This window comes from Tenrec ecaudatus, chromosome 12 (genome assembly GCF_050624435.1).
Source record: "Tenrec ecaudatus isolate mTenEca1 chromosome 12, mTenEca1.hap1, whole genome shotgun sequence".
In the NCBI taxonomy this organism is placed as follows: Eukaryota; Metazoa; Chordata; class Mammalia; order Afrosoricida; family Tenrecidae; genus Tenrec; species Tenrec ecaudatus.
This window is the reverse complement of record NC_134541.1, coordinates 55,147,874-55,168,139: the sequence shown is the minus strand read 5'-3', so window position 1 is coordinate 55,168,139 and position 20,266 is coordinate 55,147,874.

The following is a 20,266-nucleotide window of genomic DNA, read 5'->3' as shown; positions in this document are numbered from 1 at the left end:
GACTGCCATCGGCAGGGTTTTTACACATTAAGGTAAACAATGTTGCTTATGTGGCCAGCCTCTTCCGGTAGTTTCGATGTTGTTCCAGTGGGCATCTGGAGCTTCTTTACTTGTACAGACAAGACTAAGCATCTATGTTCGGTTACTTTCGATAAGGAGTTTCTTTGGCTCATGTCAGGGGCCACCACCTGCCCCCAGGTATTGTTCCCTTCCCAGGGAAACTGTTAAAAGAGGAAGGAAGCAATGGAAGTGAGCTTGTCAGGGAGTGTGAAAGCCACGCAAGTGTGTAAAAATGGCTCTGGGTTGATTGTTCACTGGTGCATATGGGAGCTGGAGGCACAGGGAATCCAGGGTAGACGATATCTTCAGGACCAGGGGTGTGAAGGGCGATACTGGGAGAGTAGAGGGTGAGTGGGTTGGAAAGGGAGAACCGATTTCAAGGATCCACATGTGACCTCCTCCCTGGGAGATGAACGGCAGAGAAGGGGGAGAAGGGAAACTCCGGATAGGGCAAGATATGACAAAATAACAATCTGTGGATTATCAAGGGCTCATGAGGGAGTGGGGAGCGGGGAGGGAGGGGAAAAAAAGAGGACCTGATGCAGAGGGCTTAAGTGGGGAGCAAATGCCTTGAGAGTGATTAGGGCAAAGAATGTACGGATGTGCTTTATACAATTGATGTATGTATATGTATGGATTGTGATAAGAGTTGTATGAGCCCCTGATGAAATGTAAAAAAAAAGAAAAATAAAAGAAAATGATTAGGGCAAAGAATGTACCGATGTGCTTTATACAATTGATGTATGTATATGCATGGATTGTGATAAGAGCTTTATGAGCCCCTAATAAAATGTTTAAAAACAAACAAACAAAATAAATAAATAAATAAATAAAAATAAAAGGCAGAATTCATACAGGAAAAAAAATGGCTCTGGGCATTGAATATCTGGACATGCCTGACCTCAGAAAGGGTGTGGGCCTGGGGACAGGAAGTGAAAAGACATGTTTAGAATGGTAGACACCTTCTAGTCTTGTCAGGCATCAATTGATGGCTGACTCCATCGGCAGTCTATGGAACAGTGGGACACCCACCTCATTGTTTTTCCCTCCCAAGAATCTGCAGACACCAATCCTTGCCTGTCTCCGTCATTCCTGACCTCGGTTAATTGTGTGTCATGGCTCCTAAGAGGTCTGCAGAACTGGGCCTGAGGTCTGCTCCTCAGTACTGATGCAGCTTACACCTGCTTACTTCGTTTGTACAGTCCCTTGTCAATGGTTAGACTTCTCCGGAAACAACTTTCGGCAGTCTTGATCCTTTCTGTTGTGTCTTTGTTTTCTATTTTACTCGTTTCTGCAATTTTAGAACAGAATGGCCTTATTTTTCTTAACTCTGAGCTCATTTAGCCATTCTTTGTTTGGCATCTTACTCTGGAGACTGAGGCCACTGATGGCTCTCTCGCCTCCTGCATGCCCCCCTCATACTGACGCTAGCAGCAGCCTCATTTCTGTTACGTCATAGGGCTGTAATCCCTTACTAAAGGATATTCTAAATAGACGTGTCTGTGCATGCAACTGAATAACCATTCAGATTAGTTAGCACCATCCCATGCGTTACTTAGACATGTGTTTCTGAATTTCCAAACATTTGTGGGACTTTCTAGATAACTTTTCCTTCTTAATATCTACCAAAATTTCACTCTGGTCTGAGTACATGCTGTGTGACATCATTTATTCAGCATTTATTGAGATTTGCTTTATAAATCAGCGTGTGGCCAATTTTCATTCGCAGACACCCCGCTCACAAACACATGCTCTTAATTTGGGGGTGAAGGTTCTGCATAAATCAAAGAACTAATTTGTAACATGATTCTTAAAGTTTCATATATATATAGATATGCTGATTTTCACTTTGCAGAATCATCTATCAGGAGCGAAGAGTGATGTAATGTCCTACCACTATTATGGATTAAGATTCTGTGTCCAGTGCATTTTGATATCAATTGTATGATGTTGAGGGAATCATACATCAATTGTATGATGTTGAGGTAAGGAGAAGGGGATTTTAACTAATTTCCCCAATACATTTGACCATCAATCTATTGTATCAACAATACCAGTGTTATACTATATTATACTATGGTAGATGTAGCCTGAAAATTAAGAGCCAAAAGATGTCAGGAGAGTCCAACCACTGATTGACAGTTAATCCAGCCCATCATCCTATCATGACCAAATGTCTCCCAGGCCACTCAAGTTTGCAGACTCCTATTCCATCTTATCATCTGGTACAATTGAGCTAAGAGACAATATCATACCTTACTCTGAGCCTCTCTTGTAGCATCATTGTAACGCATTTTTACCCAAATATCTCACGTGTTTTATGTGTGTGTGTCATATGGTTTTAATCACTATTGTGTGAGTAGTTGTGTGGTTTGAAGTATATATTATATCTAAGTAATTAATATATATAATCCTTGGAGAAATTGGGGTATCATGTTCTAGAACTTCCATGGGAAATGAGGGTCTGTGCTGGCATGTATGGGTAAGCTAGGACAGAAAATTTTCAGCTGAGAGTGTTCAATATCAACTAGCCTCCAGAGACATGGTTTTACCTATTATGGAGGACTGATCAAGAAAAACAGAAGATGAAATTGCACAGACCTTCCTGGTGAGTGAGGGACAGTGACTTGCCCTTTTTTGAGATATGAAAGCTCAGCATTGAGACCATTTCCATACCTCACCCATGCATCTCTTCCTGATTATGCTGATTATAGCATTGGAAATATCTCAGAGCTGGCAGAGGTCTCTGCATCAGGGTGGGTCCATGTGTCTTGTCAGCTGCTATGACTCCCAGTGTGTGAGCAGAGTTTCCCACCTCCAAGGTGGAAAATACTGGATTTCCCAGAATTCTCAGGAGAAGACCATGCCCACACAGAGGCCTCATTGGCTATGACCTGATTGACAGGCTAGACTCCACCCTCACATTCTTAATCCTCAAATTGACATGATTATATAGCTAACACATGCTGTTTCCCAGTTCATCAGCCCTGACAGATACATGAGTCAGGAAAAACTTCCATCTTAATATCTGACCCATGGGCTTGAACTGGATTGGACTTACTTCTACAGCTGTGTGAGGTGCTTTCTTGGCATAAACATCTTCTTTATCTATACATAAAAGTGTCACTGGTTTTGCTTCTCTAGAGAATTCAGCCTAATACACTCAATAATCATAAATATTATCTGTGAGGGCTTTTGTTCATTTGCAATTACTCTTAAACCCAGCAGAAAAGCAGAGGGTGCCTTGGGAGCACAATGGTTGGTGTCAGACTTGGTAAGAAGGTTGGCAGGCAGAGGCATAGTTGACTCATAGGAATTGAGTCTTGGGCTGTTATTGAGTTTCTATTCCTCCTGTGTGAAGTTAGTGAAGGTCACATGCTGCCCCTAAACCATTCTTGCAAGAGGAAATTCTTGATAACTTCAATCATCTCTCCATTTATCATGATGTTACTTATTGGGCTAGTTGTGAGGATTTGGGTTTTATTTACATTGCATTGTAATTTATACTGAAGGATGAATTCCTTAATCATCATCAATGAGTGCTTCAAGTCCTCCTCACTCCCAACAAGCAAGGTTGAATCATTTGCATATGTAAGGTTATTAATAAACCTTCCTCCAAGGTTCATGCCACCATCTTCCCCATATAGACCAGCTTCTTGGATTATTCTTGCTCAGCATTCAGACTGAATAAGTAAGGTAAGAGGATATAACCATGATGCACACCTTTCATGATTTTAAACCATCAGGCTCCGCTCAATGACTGCTTCACAGTGTATGTACAGGTTCTGCATGAACGTCCTTGCAAGTTGGAAAGCAAGCATATGTTCTGCAATGCCCATGCTTCTCAATGCTATCCATAGTTTCCTATGATCCACACAATCAAACACGTTTACAAAATCAAAACAAACACACCAAAAACACATTTTTCTTTTGTTCTCTGCTTTCAACCAAGTCTATCTGATGTCAGCAGCACTGTGTCTTGTTCCACATCCTCTTCTGAATCTAGCAGGAATTTCTGGCAGCTCCCTGTCAATACACTGCTGCAATCATTTTATCTCCAGCAATTTTTTGCATATAATATTGGTATTGCCTGATAATTCCCACATTCTGTTGGGTCACCATTCTTTGGAATGCATACAAATATGGAGCTCTTTAGTCGGTAAGCCAGTAAGCTGTCTTCCAAATTTCTTGAGAAAAGTTCTTCATGAGCTTGTTGAAACATTTCTTTGGTATTCCATTATTCCTGGAGCCTTGTTTTTCTTCTTCCTTTTTTTAAATCATTTTATCGGGGGCTCGTACAACTCTTATCACGATCCATACATTTTTCCATCATGTCAATCACATTTGTACATTTGTTGCCATCATCATTTTCAGAATGTTTTCTTTCTACTTGAGCCCTTGGTATCAGCTCTTCACTTTTCCCCCTCCCCTCCCCCACTTCCCTCATGAATCCTTGATAATTTATCTTTTTTTTTCCATGTCTTAAACTGACCAATGTCTCCCTTCACCCACTTTTCTGTTGTCTGTACCCCCTGAGAGGGGATTATACGTAGATCATTGTAATCAGTTTCCCGTTTCTCACCCCACCTTCCCCTTCCCCTCCTAGTATCACTACTCTCAATATTGGTCCCGAGGGGCTGATCTGTCCTGCATTCCTTGTTTCCAGCTTGGAGCCTTGCTTTTCACTAGTGCCTTCAGTAGAGCTCGGAGTTCTTCTTTCAGTATCATCAGCTCCTGATCATGAAATGGTTGAATATCGACTGGCTCCTTTTGGGTACAGTGACTCTGTGTATTCCTTCCATCTTCTTTTGATGCTTCAATATTTTGCCCACAGAATCTTTCACTATTTAAACTTAAAGCTTGATTTTTCCCCCTCACTTCTTTCCATTTAAGATATGCTTTGTGTGTTCTTCCTTTTGATTTCCTAACTCTAAGACTGCATGTTCATAATAATAGTAATAATGAAATGTTATTATAAAGAAATTTGGTATGTAGTGTTTTTGTTCTCATTTGATTCAAGGAACATTTTTATTTCATTCTTTAATTTCTTCTATCACTAGTAGTTTCAAACAGCTTTGTTATTCAATATCCTTTTTTTTACCCCTTTATCGTCCTATGGGTGATTTCCAATCTTATAGCACTGTAATTTGAGAAAAATATTTGTAATGTTTTTATATTTTTTACTTTATTGCAACTTTACTTGTCTAAGATATGGTGTGTTCTCTATAATATTCTATGTGCACTGGAAAAGAATGTATACTATGCTGTTGTTGGGTAGAGTGCTCTGTATATGACTATGTCTATATGTATACATGTATGTGTATATATAATCAATTTGTGCTATATAAAATGTATTTCAATGTGGTTGATTGTGTTCTTTAGATATTCTGTCTTTGCTGAATTTTTTCTAGTTCTTCTAATTTTCATCGAAGTCATGTAATAAAGTCTCAAACTATTGAGCTATTTCTCACTTCATTTCTGTAAGTTTGATTAATTCATTTTGAGTCTCTTTCCTTGCGTGTGCATTTATTAAGGTTATTTCTTCCTGTTCAATTGAGCCTATAATCATTACACAATACTGTTCTTTGTCTCTTGTGATAGATTTTTCCCTGAAATCTATTTCAGCAGGAAGAAATATTGCCATTCATGCTCTTTTTTAAATTGTAACTCGCTTAATATACTTTTCCCATCCTTTGATTCTAAGTCTATCTTTGTCTTTGTGTCCAAGGCATGTGGTGTCTCTTTTAGAGTGTCCTGTTTTCGTAACCATTCTGCTGCACTGGCACTGGCACTCCTCGGAGCAGGAAAGCTAGAATCAAACTGTACTCCACTGAAAATGTCAAAAGATACTACCATATCCAGTGCAACTCCAGGTTTCCCTTACTTGGATTATCTCTTTCAGACTCGGAAGCCATCATTTATGGGCCAGACGGTCACCAACCTGATTGATGGGTCATCAACTCTTCTCCTCTAACTTTGAGAGGAACAGATCACCCTTTAGGAGTTCTTGTTCATGCTCAGGAACAACCTTTTAGGCTAACTGATAAGTCTCAGTCCTTTCATATTGGACTTAACATTGTTGTTGTGGTGAAGTACCATCGAGTTGCATCTGAATCATAATGGCCTTAGGACCAGTAGAACAAAGTCCTGCCCAGTCCTGGGTCATACTCAGAATAGTTCGTATGTTTGAGCCCCCTGTTGCGACCACCCACCACGTTAATCCATCTTGTCGAGGACCTTCCCCTTTTCACTATCCCTCTGTTTTACGAAGCATAATGTCCATCTCCAGGGACTAGTTTCTCCTGAAAACATGTCCAAAATACATGAGCCAACATCTCACCATCCTTACTTCTAAGCAGCATTCTGGCAGTACTTCTTCAATAACACTTTCAATATTCTTCTCCACCAGATGCATAATTCAAATGCATCAATTTTTCTTTGGTCTTCCTTATTCAATGTCCATCTTTGAAATACATATGAGGCAACTGAAAACACCATGGATTGGGTCAGGTGTACTTTAATTCTCAGAGTGACCTCCTTGCTTTTGTGCACTTTGACAAGGTCACATTTACGCAGGTGTGTGTCCTTTGATCTCTTTCCACAAGCATTGATTGTGGATCCAAGTAAGAAATACTTGACAACTTCAAACTTCTCATTGATCATTTACCATTTACCTAGTGGTCCAGTTGTGAGGATCCTGGTTTTCTTTCTATTAAGTTGGAATCAAAATGAACTGCAATCCTTGATCTTCATAACATGCCACATACATTTTTCATCCCATTTGTTGGTTCTCGTAGAATGATTTTTTCATAGTTAAATAATTTCATATTCACCAGTCCCATTTTCAAGTTAGTGCACACCACCCTGTAAGAAAGACTCTGGACACATCTTATTACAAAGAACTTTTATCTGTTTGCTAGAGAGGGAGTCAACACCAAATCTGACTCGGTTTCCCAAGATTAATCCAAGCAGACTTTACCCGAGCACACACTTCCAATTTGATATTCGCCTTTTTGGCTTGGGCCACCCCACCATTCCCTTGCCCCAGCCTGGTTCAGGGCTTTATGGGATGCAACACTCCTCTAGTATTTTTAATAGGGAATTTATAGCCCCTTGCCAACAGTTTCCTGTTGTGTTTTGGTTTGGGTATGGACCTTCTCTTTCTCCTTCTAAGGCCCATTGCCTTGAGTTGTCTCTGGACTTGATGGTCAATACAGATGGAGAGAATTCCAAAAACAAGAGAAGGGCTTCATGACCTTGTACCTCAGGTCCATCCTAGGTTTTGTCCTTAGGGAGACTGAACCAGAGCTACTATACGGAACCCCACATTGAACACCAATTGTGTTAGTGCTAATATGGATTTGTGTCCCGGAGATGCAGAGTCAATTCACCAACTTCAAGTTAGAGAGTAAGAAGAGCAGTTTATTTTTGGATGATTTCACCTGTGGGAAGACCTACAGCAATATATGCTGTCTTAATGGCACCCCATTTCAAATCAGAATACAAAAAGAATATATACTTTTTAATTTGGAATTCACACCCTCACGGAGTCGTGGTTCACATTAACTCAGGTGTCTGGATAACAATGCGAAACAATTGCAAACAGCATAAGCAAACAATAGAACAATAAGTTTCTTTTCCATCTTAATCCTAGGATGTCTCTGTTGACTAGCTTAGGTAACAGAAATACACTTTTTGGTCACTAACAGGCAAATAAGAGGCAATTCTCAGGGCTTTTCTGGACCTTCCAGGAAACATCTACATCCTATTGGTCTGCTTCTGAACAATATAGCAAGTTATTATTATTATTGTTTTAATTCCAATTGACTTGGGGGGGGTTCAAGGAAGAGATGTGTCAATTAGTCTGACTGCATTTACTAAAGTCAATTAAGCTAATCACATTAAATAAAATAACTTAGGCTACAGAGTTCTTTCCCATATAGGGTGCTGATAGGTTCAAATCCCCAACCAACCTTTTTGTTAACACCTGAGAGTGATTGGACACTGAGCCTCCAGGGCGTGTTGCTTTCCATGAACCCTTCATGAGTGGGAGTGGTAGGCTCCTCGGGTGTAATGTTGTCGTTTTTGTTGCTTTTACTCTGTCAATGGTCTAGTCAGGTCCACGGCACACTAGGCTTGTTCTTACTCTCTAAACTGAACCAGGTTTGGATTTTTTTCATAATACAGAAGATGAGGAAATCAAAACAGAACCTGAACATAAGAAGGGTTTCTCAAGTGAATACCTCAGTCCTTGTGTGGCTTCACACAAGAAATAATTCACACAGACGTCTGGTTTGTGATACAAGCGGGTTTTTATAAAGGATAGAAGCAGTTTCAGGCATTACAGTAAACTGAACACAAGCCAGAGAAAGAGACCGCTGCCCAGCCATGCTGGACCATGGCCAGGACATGGAGGCAGGGAGGAGCAGCTGGAAAAGAGGGTGGTGGCCTCGAAATTCCAGCTTTTTAGGGCCTTCCACTGAGAGGCATGGTCAAGGTACTGGTTGACCCCATTGGCTGAATTATGTCCACCTGGCCTACATTGGGCCAATCCAGGTGTACTGCCCACCTAGGTGTACCACCCCTTCCTGGCTCAGAGACTGAATTTGGAGCATGCCCTTTAGCTTTTATGGCTGGCTGGGCTCACCTAATTCTCTGTAGCAAATTCCTGTAGGAGGTGCCTTGTCATAGAGAGGAGCAATTCTCTATGCGACTACCTAACAATAGTATTCATAGCAGATCCAGTCATAGTGTCCCAAGCTGAAAATAGCCCTCGTGTCTATTAATAGGAGAATGGCCAATCATTCATCTCTGTACAGAAGGCAGCAGAGAACCCCAAGGAGAAGGGTCCACGGCCTGAGGAGAAGACTGTGTTGATGAGCTGGTGCCCCAGCAGGAAGCTAAGACCTGTGATCTCTTCAGAGTGCCACGCCTCCAGTTCTGAACCAAGCGGCAATAGGAATTCCTGCTGTATGTTCAAGGACAGCCCACCTTCACGTGGTTGCATCCACCCCAGATGCCAGGGTGCAACGCTGAACAACACTCTGATAGCTGCCACTGGTGGGGCTCTGAACCTGAAGATGGCATCGGGGGAGCCCTGGACATATTAGGAGGGGGATCTGTACTGTGGCAGAGGGTAGGAGGTGCTTAACTGCTGTCTTTTGAGACTCCAATGGGAAGCTACCATTTACATTTCCAGTTGGGAACAGAGCACTGATTTCATTGGTCCTCGCAGAGTGATAAATGCGTGCGAGGAGTTTCTGGGTATGTGGGGATATCCATTGTGAAGTTCAGTGCCCCGGCTGCCATCCACGGGATAATTAGCAAGTTCCGGACTTCCGTGGTTTCTAATTGTCCAGAAAGTAGCTGTACTCACACACGAACCCAGCAGCAAAGAACTAAGCCGCATTTTAATAAGGCATGGGGTCATTTCATAAGAAATTCCCACAATGGGAGAAGGGCACGTTAACAATAAGATACATTTCACTCCAGAGACAAAGGTCCCTTCTCTAGTTGAGAAGGGTTGCTGTCTAGGGGAACACTCAGTTTTTCGATGGCATTTTCAAAAGGGCAAAAGTTGCAGCTTCTGCAGATGGTCCAGCAACTTTCTAATCCGTTTCTCAGTTCATCCTTGGGTCTTATGCATCTTTTCTTTCAAATTTATCTCAACTGCAACTCTGGGCCAGCATGTTTCAGAGTTATCTTCAAGTACAGTGCTGTGTCAGGAGATTCACCAGGGCCTGGCTTCAAGGTGAAAGTGTTTGTGAAGCCAGTTCTCACAGGGTCCTTTTTTCATAACTTGTTCTTACAGGTTTCTTTGTTCTTTCCCTTGGGAGGCTGGGCAGAAGCCCCTGTTCTGTCCCTAACATCCATAATGTTTGGAGAAATAGGCAATCTCATTCACTGCTGGTGGAGGGGAACTAACAGGTAGCAATGCCATAATCGTTGATTGGCTGTAGAATTTGTCCCTTGCTCATTGGGCAACATGGAGTCACTGAAGACTTTTAAGTGCATGGCAGTCATGGCAGAATTGGCTGTGGTTTGCAAGGTAGGCTGAAAGGATGCCAAAGGAGTGGTGAGCATTGCCTGTATGCAGAGCAGGGATAGGAGTGGCAATGGGAGTACCAACCAAAGAAACCAAACTCACTGCCATTGAACTGATTCCAATTTATATTACTCTTATTGGAGAGAGTCGAACTGCTCCTGGGAGTGGAAAGTCTCCTCTTTCTCTGGCAGAGTGGCTGGTGTGTGTGACCAGCTGATTTGGGGTTAACAATCCAACACACAACTACACCACCAGGACTCCAGTGGGAGTTCATGTAAGGAGCAATCGACTGGATTCATTGATACAGGCATTCATGTTTTCATTGACTCATTCGCCATACCTCTGAGTACTGCAGGTGCCGCACTGGAGATGCAATCGTGAGTAAAACAACCTCCTCTGTGGAGTATTGCTATCCCAGGAGTCTTTGAAAGTTTATGAAGAATAACCCAATATGAGCTGGTGAACAAACTGGATACAAAGCTTGAGCAAAAGAAAAGAACTAAAGTTTGACAATTGTGTAACTGTGTGTGAGTGTGTGTGTGTGTGTGTGTGTGTGTGTGTGTGTGCATGCCAGGGCGTGAATACAGTCAGCTAGTAATTTATATCAAGAATCACAAGAGACTGGTGAGACCCTCAAAACTATGGTCCTTACCTGGCAAGTCTGAAATTGCACCTCAGTGTAAGAATAATCAACCTTTTCAGGTCAAAAAGGCTGTATTTATCCAAAGGCAAATTTCAAAGAGTTAAGAAAGAAGGAACAGAAAGGGTAAACACGGAGAGGAAGAGAATGCATGTTGGTAGATTGAGAGGATTGTAATGATGAGTTGATTTAGAATGTGTACGAATCCTTGACTGTGTAACGATGGTGTGCTCTGTAGCCCTTGCCTAATTCCCCCAATGCCACTCCCAGCTGCTCTGGAAAGGGTCACATTAGAAAGTCCTGAATAAAGTGGGAGAAAAACGTGGAACAAAACTCAAAATCATTAATGAGTCCAGACTTACTGGATGGTAAGAGACAGGTGGGACACTCAAGACTGTGGCACTTAGTTACCTTTAGGTCTAGAAGGGAACCCACGCTTATCTAAAATAATCCATCATTTAAGATCAAAAGGGCAGCATTTACGCAAAAAGAACTTCAGAGGGTTAAGAAAAGAGGAAAGGAAACTAGAAGCAAAGGGGAAAGCAGAATAAGTGGCTGCGGATTGAGGCTACTGCAATGAATAAATGGAAACAAAATGCCCATTGTTCGCATCAGACGGAAGCTGAGCATCCAACCCCCGGCAGGACGTGATCACTCATCCCTGAGCTGCCCACTCCCTTGAACAATAATCAAGAGTCCAGGCAGCTGTCCAAAGGACTAATCATCACACTTGCAACTGGAGACCTCACTGACTAAATCAAACCAAGGTCAAGCTCAATGAAAGAATTTAGTTTGGGCCTAAACTGGCCAATAGGGTCCCACCACTCGATCCCTATAAAAACGAGATGTCATATCAGTTGACTGGTGTCTTCTTCAAATTGAGGATGATCTCACTCTACCCTTGAGAAGTCGGGCTCACTTCACTCTCTTGAAGGGTACTGCTGCGTAAAAGCTACTGTTTGGCCTGCACATGCCTGGCTATGTCTTGTTCTAGTGAGCCGCTCAGGAGGGACTTGCTAGTTCATTCTGGGGACAAAATTTCCAATGACATTGGCATGTCGCATGTATGAGTTGTTGGCTGTAAACCTGATTATAGGCTCTGTAAACCTTCCCCTAGTTTGCAGTGAAACTTTTTTTTTAAATCACACTAGGTATTAGGATTGATGGTGATAATGATAAGAAAAAAGATTAACATTTATTGCACACACTTCTAAGTTCTTTACTTGTGTTGTCTCATTTAATTTTCACCAAAAAAAATCCTAAGATAGAAGCTATTTTATGTCTATTTTCAGATAAGAAAACGAAGGCACATCAAATGTAAGTAACTCACCCATCTGGTACAACAAAGAGCCAGGATGAAAGGCAGACCAGTCTGACTTTGCTGTACCAAGGAAGCTCTGTCAGGTAGCAAAGGAAGACCCAAAGGTCAATAATGGAAGAGCAGCCTGGCAAGCTTTGATAGAAGTATGCTGGAGGCAGTGTGAGAACACAAAGCAATGGCATCCGCATGAGCCTAGGCAAGGGTGAGAGCTCAGCGTTCAGAAGAGAAGGATCAGTGTTGAGCATTCAGAAGAGAAGCATTCATAGAGAAGGCCCTCTTGAATCTAGGACGTGGAGCAAGCCTTGCATCTAAGCTAAGCAAAACTTGTAGGAAGCTTGAACTGGCTAGCCAGCAAACTAGACCCACACCTTTAAATGTCAGCCCCACTTTGAAGCCTCATGCTCCGGCTCAGCAGTTCTGCCCTGCGCTCCCACTCATAAAATCACAAAATAAATCCGGTCAAGGGTTCTAAGACCTTTCTCCTACGGGCAGAGGCTGCATAAACATGATTTTCTTCTCCCTACTAGAGATATGCCAGTGTCCCGCTTCCATTCACACTAATCCCGGGAATAGCAGCATTTAAGGGAGAGCAAAGACATGGGTACCAAATAAACCCGAGTCCCCAGAATGGTGGGAGCAAATGAGGAAGATTAGCAGGGAATGAATAATATTTTACTTTAAAACGATTGATGCTGAAGTTTGTGAGCCATTTGAGAACTGGTCAGTTTGACTTCCTCAGCTTGTCCCTTTATCTGGGGTGACACACTGAATCAGAGCCATCAGTCACGGGCACAATCGACAAGTCCACATCACCTGGAGGCTAAGATTTCCATTCACGGCTGCACAGAAACTGTTCAGGACAGCTGAAAAAATATAATTCTTAACATTCTAAACCTCAGCATCTAAGTCAACTTTCACTGGGATTTGGAAAGCCTACTTGCCAAGGAGAGAGATTTTGGTAAGAAAAATGCACATCCAAATTATCCCCACCAATGCTTGAGGGGTTGAGGCTGAGAACATGAATGGAGGGCTGATTGGGACTCTTTGAAGACTTTGAAAATCTTCAAAGACCATTGGGTAGCTCCAAAGGATATTACAAGGACGTGAAGAAATGAGCTCTGGTTTGAAGTGTTGTAGTTCACACAGAATTTTCAAAGAAATCTGTAGTGACCAATATAGATTACAACATCAAACCTCAAAACAGGGACCTTGTATAAAGGTAAGTATTTAGGAAATACTGGGCTCAGTCACGTGGTAACATCTAGCCTTCCATTCATTTTGTCTATTACACTCCAGGTGTGAGTAAGGCTTTCTGAACTACTCAAGATCATGCTGGTGGCTGTGACTTGGGTTTCTACATTACCGGGAGATATATGCAATGTTCAATGGAAATGTTACACAATGTTAAAATTATTTTTTTTAATTTAGATAAACTCCAACATGAGTGCTGGAGAACAGTGCAAAAGATGTCATGAAAGGTGAAGATGCCTAACTTACACCCCGGTGTTAAAAAAATAATGTGGTAGCTTTGAAGGGGGTGATCTCTTGTCTGAACCTTGCCTAAAACGTGTACACTGAAAGTGAGAGCAAACTCACCAATTTCCCAGGCCAAGCAACCAACGGGGTGTGGGTAGAACTGCCTTGAGCTAGAAGGAGGTGGGTTTGGACAGATACCATGAGTGTCACACCACAGAAAGAAGAAATGAAAGGATGCCCCGAACTGAAGAGGGGGCAACCCACCAGGTGGAAGAAACATTTGTGCTACTGTAGTAGGCAAAATAATGGGCTCCTAAAGAGGTCTCTAAGGTGCTCTGGTGGCTTAGTGATTACCCACTGGGATGCTAACCATAAGGTCAGCAGTTTGAAACCATCAGCTGTTTTGCAAGAAAAAGAAAAGGCTTTCTACTGGCATAAAGAGTTACAGTTTTGTACTGCTATGACTCTATGTGTATCTTGAAATATGACATTATAACCAGAAAATTCAAAAAAAATAAGAGAGTTACAGTTACAAACCCACAGGGGCCAGTTCTACCCCGTTCGTTAGGGTTGCTATGAGTCAACATCGACTAGATGACTGGGAGTTTGGTTTGGAGTTTTGAAAGATGCCCACGAGAACTCCTGCTGTCACCTGACAAATTGCTCAGCTGCTGGTCTACAGGTTAGCAGCTTGAACCCACTAGTTGCTTTGTGGAAGAAAGATGCGGTAGTCTGCTTCTGTAAAGATTTACAGTCTTAGAAGCTCCATGAGGCAGTTCTATTCTGCCTGTAGAACTGCTGTGAATCAGAATTGATTCAGTAGCGATTAGAACAGAAAAAGGTCCCACAACTCCAAAGTCTGTGAATATATAATCTTATATGATGGCAAGAAGGAGCCCTAGTGGTGTGGTGGGTTACAAGTTTGAGTGCTAACCCCAAAGTCAGAAATTAAATCCACCAGCTACAATGGGGGAAGTGGAGGGGGAGGGCATGTATTTTAGACGACAAAAGACTGAATATTAAGGGTCTAGATCAAACTGAATCCAATTAAATCCTGGATTATCTGGGAAGTCCCAAGGGTCCTTATTAGAGGAAACAGGAGGGACAGTTTGAGGAAGAGCTATCGTATTGGAGTTTCGAGGGAGAAACTGAAATGTGCTATTCTGCTGGTTTTCAAGATGTACAGGGAGGGACCATAAGCAAAGAAATGAAAGTGCTTCTAGAAGCTGGAGTGTGGGAGCTATGTAATCATTTGTCAATTTTAAAGGATTAAGAGTGAAGGGGTGGAATCTAGCCTGTTAATCAGGCCATAGCCAATGAGGTCACTGTGTGGGCACGGCCTTCTCCTGAGAATTCTGGAAACTCCTGTATTCCTCCTTAGAGGCAGAAGATTCTGTCTCTCTCTGCTCACTCCCTTCGGGACATCCCTATGGAGAAGACACATGGAGAGAGGCTGACGGAACCAGACCTCTGGAGCTGGAAAAGCCAGGTGGAGACCCCTGCCAGTGCTGAGATGCTTACACCACCACTGGATCCACAAGACTTCCCTCCCACTGGCCTGTGATCTTCCTGAATTCAGCATTATTGCATGTGTTTCATGAGTCTGAAGAGGAATTTATAGATTGGTATTGGACCTATGGACTAACAATGGACTTATGGATTTGATCTAGACTGGGTTGGGATGTTTTCTCAATATCCAAATTCTCTTGTATATAAAGCTCTTTCTTTATATACGTAGAGACATATGAGTGTCTCTGAATATGTTTCTCTAGTCAACCTGGGCTAACACATGGAGAAAGCAAGGTAGGATTCTTCCCTAGATCCACCAGAAGAAATACATCTGTGGACTCCTTCACTTTAGGACTTCAAATCTTCAAATTATAAAATAATGTTTGTTGTTGTTGTGTTAAGCCACTTAGTGGAAATTCATTATGCCAGCCATAAGAAAAGAATACAAATGCCAAGTGAGCAGGAGGGAAAGGGTCAAACAGTTTTAAACTCCTGCCAAGTCCAGAGGCTCAAAAATGGGAACATCGGGGTGTGGAGGGGGAGAGAGCTAGAACCAAAGGCTCAACAGAAAGTAAATGTCTAGAAGAGAATGAGGACGACATATGTACAAACATGCCTGATTCAATCAATACCTGGATTGTGATAAGAGTTGTATGAGCCCCAATAAAATGATTTACAAAGCAAAAACTGAAACATCATGTAAGAACCAGTCCAGCAGTGCTTTTTCATTTCCTCTTCCCCTTCTTCTTCTCTAAGTCTCTGCACCTGAAAGATCTCAACAGCTGTGATTGACAGAGATTAAAAAAAAAAAAACCTATACAAAAAAAGAAGCCCTGGTAGCATAATGGTGTCACGTTGGGCTGTGAATTGAAAAACCACCAGCTTCTCCTGGGGAGAAAGGCCATTCCATTCCCATAAAGAGTTATAGTCATGGCAGTTCACCAGGGCAGTTCTACCCTGTCCCATAGGGTCACTACGAATCAGCATCAACTCAATGACCATGAAATACAAAGGGAACTCTAAAGAACTACCACAGGAAACCAAAAGACACTTACATAAATGGGAATATGTGGGAATAAATGTGAAGATATGCCATGCTCATGAATAGGAAGACTTAACATGATGAAAATGCGAATACAACACAAAGCAATCTATAGATGTGTTACAACCTCCTCCTTGATGTGTACTGTCTTCCTCTCACCCAAGACACAACCTGTCTACAATGTACCCAGTGACTTTTCCTCCATCCCTTCTCCTCCCACCCTTCATAGCATTCAAAATGTTCCTTTTATGTTGAAATTTTTTCTTGGATTTTTAAAATAGGGGTCTCGCACAAATGTGTCCTTTTGTGATTGACTGTGTGCCAACGTGTCTTATTTTTCCACTGATGGGCATTTAGATTGTCCGTCTTTTTGCTGTGATGCATAATGCCATATAGAACATGCGTGCATATCTATTTGTGCCATGACTCATTTCTTTAGGATAGATACCAAGTAGAACAATTGCTAAGTCATATGGCATTTCTAGGCCCTTTTTGACAAGGCACCCTTCCACTTTCCACAGAGTTGTACTGTCTTAAAACTCCCACCAGCCGTGTTTGGGGGTTCCAGACTCTCAACACCCTTGTCAGCATCTGCTGTTTGCGGGGTTGTTTTTAAACTTTTTTATTAATTTAGGGGTAAGATGGCATACTCAAAAGACTTGAGACAGAGGCTCAAATAAATTACATATCAGTGTTTATTACAGCATTAATCTCATTGGCCAATAACGTAGTTATCAGCCTAAATATCCATCAACAGATGAATGAGTAAACAAAAGGAGGTATATACATACAATGGAATACTATTCAGATATAAAGAGCAATTAAGCCCTGGTAAATGCATCCGTGTTGTTGAACCTTGAGAAAGTTATATTGAATATATATAATTCAATGACAATGACAAAAAGCAGGTGATCCCACTTCTGTAAATTTTTGAAGAGAAGAATTATGAGAGTTTGGGATTAACGAGGCTTAGATTTTCATTTTAAAAGGTATTTTTCCCTCAAGCTTTGTAATAACAAAAATGACTTTCTGAGTGCATTCCAAACTAATAAAGGGAAATCTCTTTCATTGAAAAAAAAAGAAAGAAATGCCTAGAACAGGGAAATATGTGTGGAGTAGTGGTTATTGGACACTCAAGGAGAAAATTGGAGTTATTGTTGACAGAGTGCTAGGTTTCTGTATTGGGTGGTGAAAACTTTAGGAAATAGCAAGGGTAGTGGTTGTACAACATATTGAATGTTATTGATGTCACTTACGAGTTACTAAAATGGCAAATGGTGTTGTGTATACTTTACCACAATTGAAAAACATGCAATGGCTTAAACACACAAGAATTCCATTTCTTCTATAATGAAGTGGGAGTAGAACTATCGGACTGGGATCACGACTTCGAGAACTGATGAGGTCGCAAGGTGTCAGACGTCTTCCAGTTCTCTGCTGTCCTGTTTGCAGAGCTGCAGTCCATCCTCCAGGCTCCGCTATGTTCCAAGATAGCAGGCGGAGCACCAGCTACTGTGTCCTCATTCTCAGAGGTCTGCTTTGGGCTGTGTAAGCTCTGTTTTGGATGATTTCTTATAAGTCTCAAACAATAATCCCACATATATCTTGGTGGTCCAGCTACACACAGTCTTCCCTACAGTAATCACAAACCCAAATTAAAATGTGGTTCTGTTCTACAAAAAAAGATAATGAGCTGTTTCCACTGCTCATTCTTACTTGTCAGAGCAACCCAACCAGAGCACTGACATTCCATTTAAAGGTGAGTAGCTGAGATGCTTTGTTGCCCAGATTCACTCAGCTGGGTGGAAAGGCAGCACAAGTCTCCCAGGATGCCCAACTGAATCTCAATTCCTGCTTTGTTCTTTGTCATTATGTTCCCAGATAGCTCAAAAGAGCTCTGGAATTACAGGCATACGGGCTGGACAATGTCACTCACTGCAACAATGTCAAGACCTTCCTTCCCTTCTACTGGACTTCATGAGTGACCATGAAGTCCATGCAGCTCGTGCTGGGGCTGGCTCCCTTCCCTGCACTTCACCCCTGATGCATAAAGTGTTCTTAGCTGAAAAGAAAGGCATAAAGTTCTCTGCTGAAAATAAATCAAAGGGGATTTTGGATTAGATTATCTTGCTTTTAACATAGGAAGAGTCTCATCCCAGTAAGAGGTCTTCTCATATGGCAGCTGCAGTGGGCATCCTAAGGAAGATCTTTTGGTAGTGGATCTGTTCGTATTTCCTTTGGAAGAGTGCCAAGAGGATCTTGTGAAGGCACAGGCAGGACAGCTCGGTGTGTGTGTGTGTGTGTGTGTGTGTGTGTGTGTGTGTGTGTGTGTGTTGGGGAGATTATTCACATGTAAGGGTGGATGTGTGTTGAGGGCTGTCTCTATGTGGTAGGGTGTGATGTGTCTATGTGTTTTTATGTTTGGTATGTGAGTGAGAGTGATTTTTGGTGGGGTCTGTGAGTGATGATGATGAGTTATTTTTTAAACAAGTTTGACTTTAAATTAGGGGGGGTTATATTTCAGATCATCAACTTTGTATTGCACACATCAGTTTAACCCCCCTAATAGTTCACCCTTCACCTACTCCTTGATTTCTCTTCTCCCTGATGTGGGCTACTATATTCCATTCACATAAGTTAACATCCATCAACAATCTAACCCCTTGCTTAAGCTTCCCTCCATTGCTCTTACTCCCAACCCCTACTTTGACAAACTCCAAATGCTGTTCCCTTTATGATAAAGGGTTTTATTTTCCCCATTTTTACAGTGATTTCATATAATATTGGTCCTTTTGTAACTGGGTAATTTGGGCTCAAACATGGGGACGATTGTGAGGAGGGTGCTGGAACCGGCAGTGTTTCGTTCTGTCATGCTGGGTTGCTGTGGGTCAGAACAGACTCAACAACGCCTAACAGCAACCATTTCACTCAGCATACTGTTCTCCGGGTCATGAAATGTTTCCAGGTCGCATCTCTGATTTTTGGAGAATGCACAGTATCCTACTGTATGTAGCAAAATGTCTCTATGCATTCTTTTACTGAAGGGAAATTAGACTGCTTTAAACTTTTGCTCTCATGAACAGTGGTGTGATGAACATGTGCAGATGTTTGTTTGTGTTACGACTCCTACTCCTTTTGGATTTATAGGCAGCACATAAAACTTCTATGCCCAGTTTTTGAAGTAGTGTCATAACATTTTCCACCGTTGTTGCACAAAATTAGTCCCAACAATTGTGCATGAGGGCTCCAATCTCTCCACAGTCTCTTTAGCATTTGTTAATTTCTGGAATTTTTCTTTTGTTTTAACTTTGTTTTCAATGTATGTTTGTCCCACCATTGTTACTATGACTAACCATCATAAGCATTTACTCATGCTTATTGGCCATCTGATGCTACTTTGCTGAACTCTCTTGGTGTCTTTTGCTTGTTATTAAATTAGATGACTCATCGCTTTCTTCTTGAGGCATTGAAGTTTTCTATACGTGTTAAAGATTAACCTCTTGTCCATTGTATTGATGCCAAAGATTCGCGCCCCCCCCCCCCAGCTTGTGGATTCTTTTTATTGTTAATGAAGTCTTTTGATGTTTTGATGCTTTCTTCATCCTTCCTTATTTTACCCAACTCATTAACTGGCCCCAAGAAGGCATGTGGTAAAATCCGGCTAGCCATGACACTTGGAGCAGGCCTCCTGTCCCGCTCAGGTACTCTTACCCATCCTCACCTAAATCCTCCTCTGAATCATAAGTGCGTTGCATTTTCCCAAATGGCATCATAAAAAATCTATGAAGACTGTAATAAGAGCCCACTGAACCAAAAGCCTAGCTCTGAGGGTCATCAGGCAGAATTCTCTGCTCATCTCGATCCCACCACAGTACTTCTGTCTTCCTGTGGAGGCAAATATGGGGCCTTATGACACAAGAGTTAGTGCCTGGAAGACGTTGTGTCCAACAATAGGGACCCATGGCCTCCACTTCAGCTGCTTCTCAGCCTTTTCCTGCTAGAGAACAGAGGGCCGTGAACTGCGACTCATGAGCCCTCTGTGGCTCTGGCGGTACATACATGGGGCTCTGAAGTGAAGTTTAAAAAGTGTGAAAGATATTCAGGTAATGATTTCATTTGTTTGTAAAAATATACTTATGGCTCTTGCATCATTTTTAAATTATGGGGAGGGAC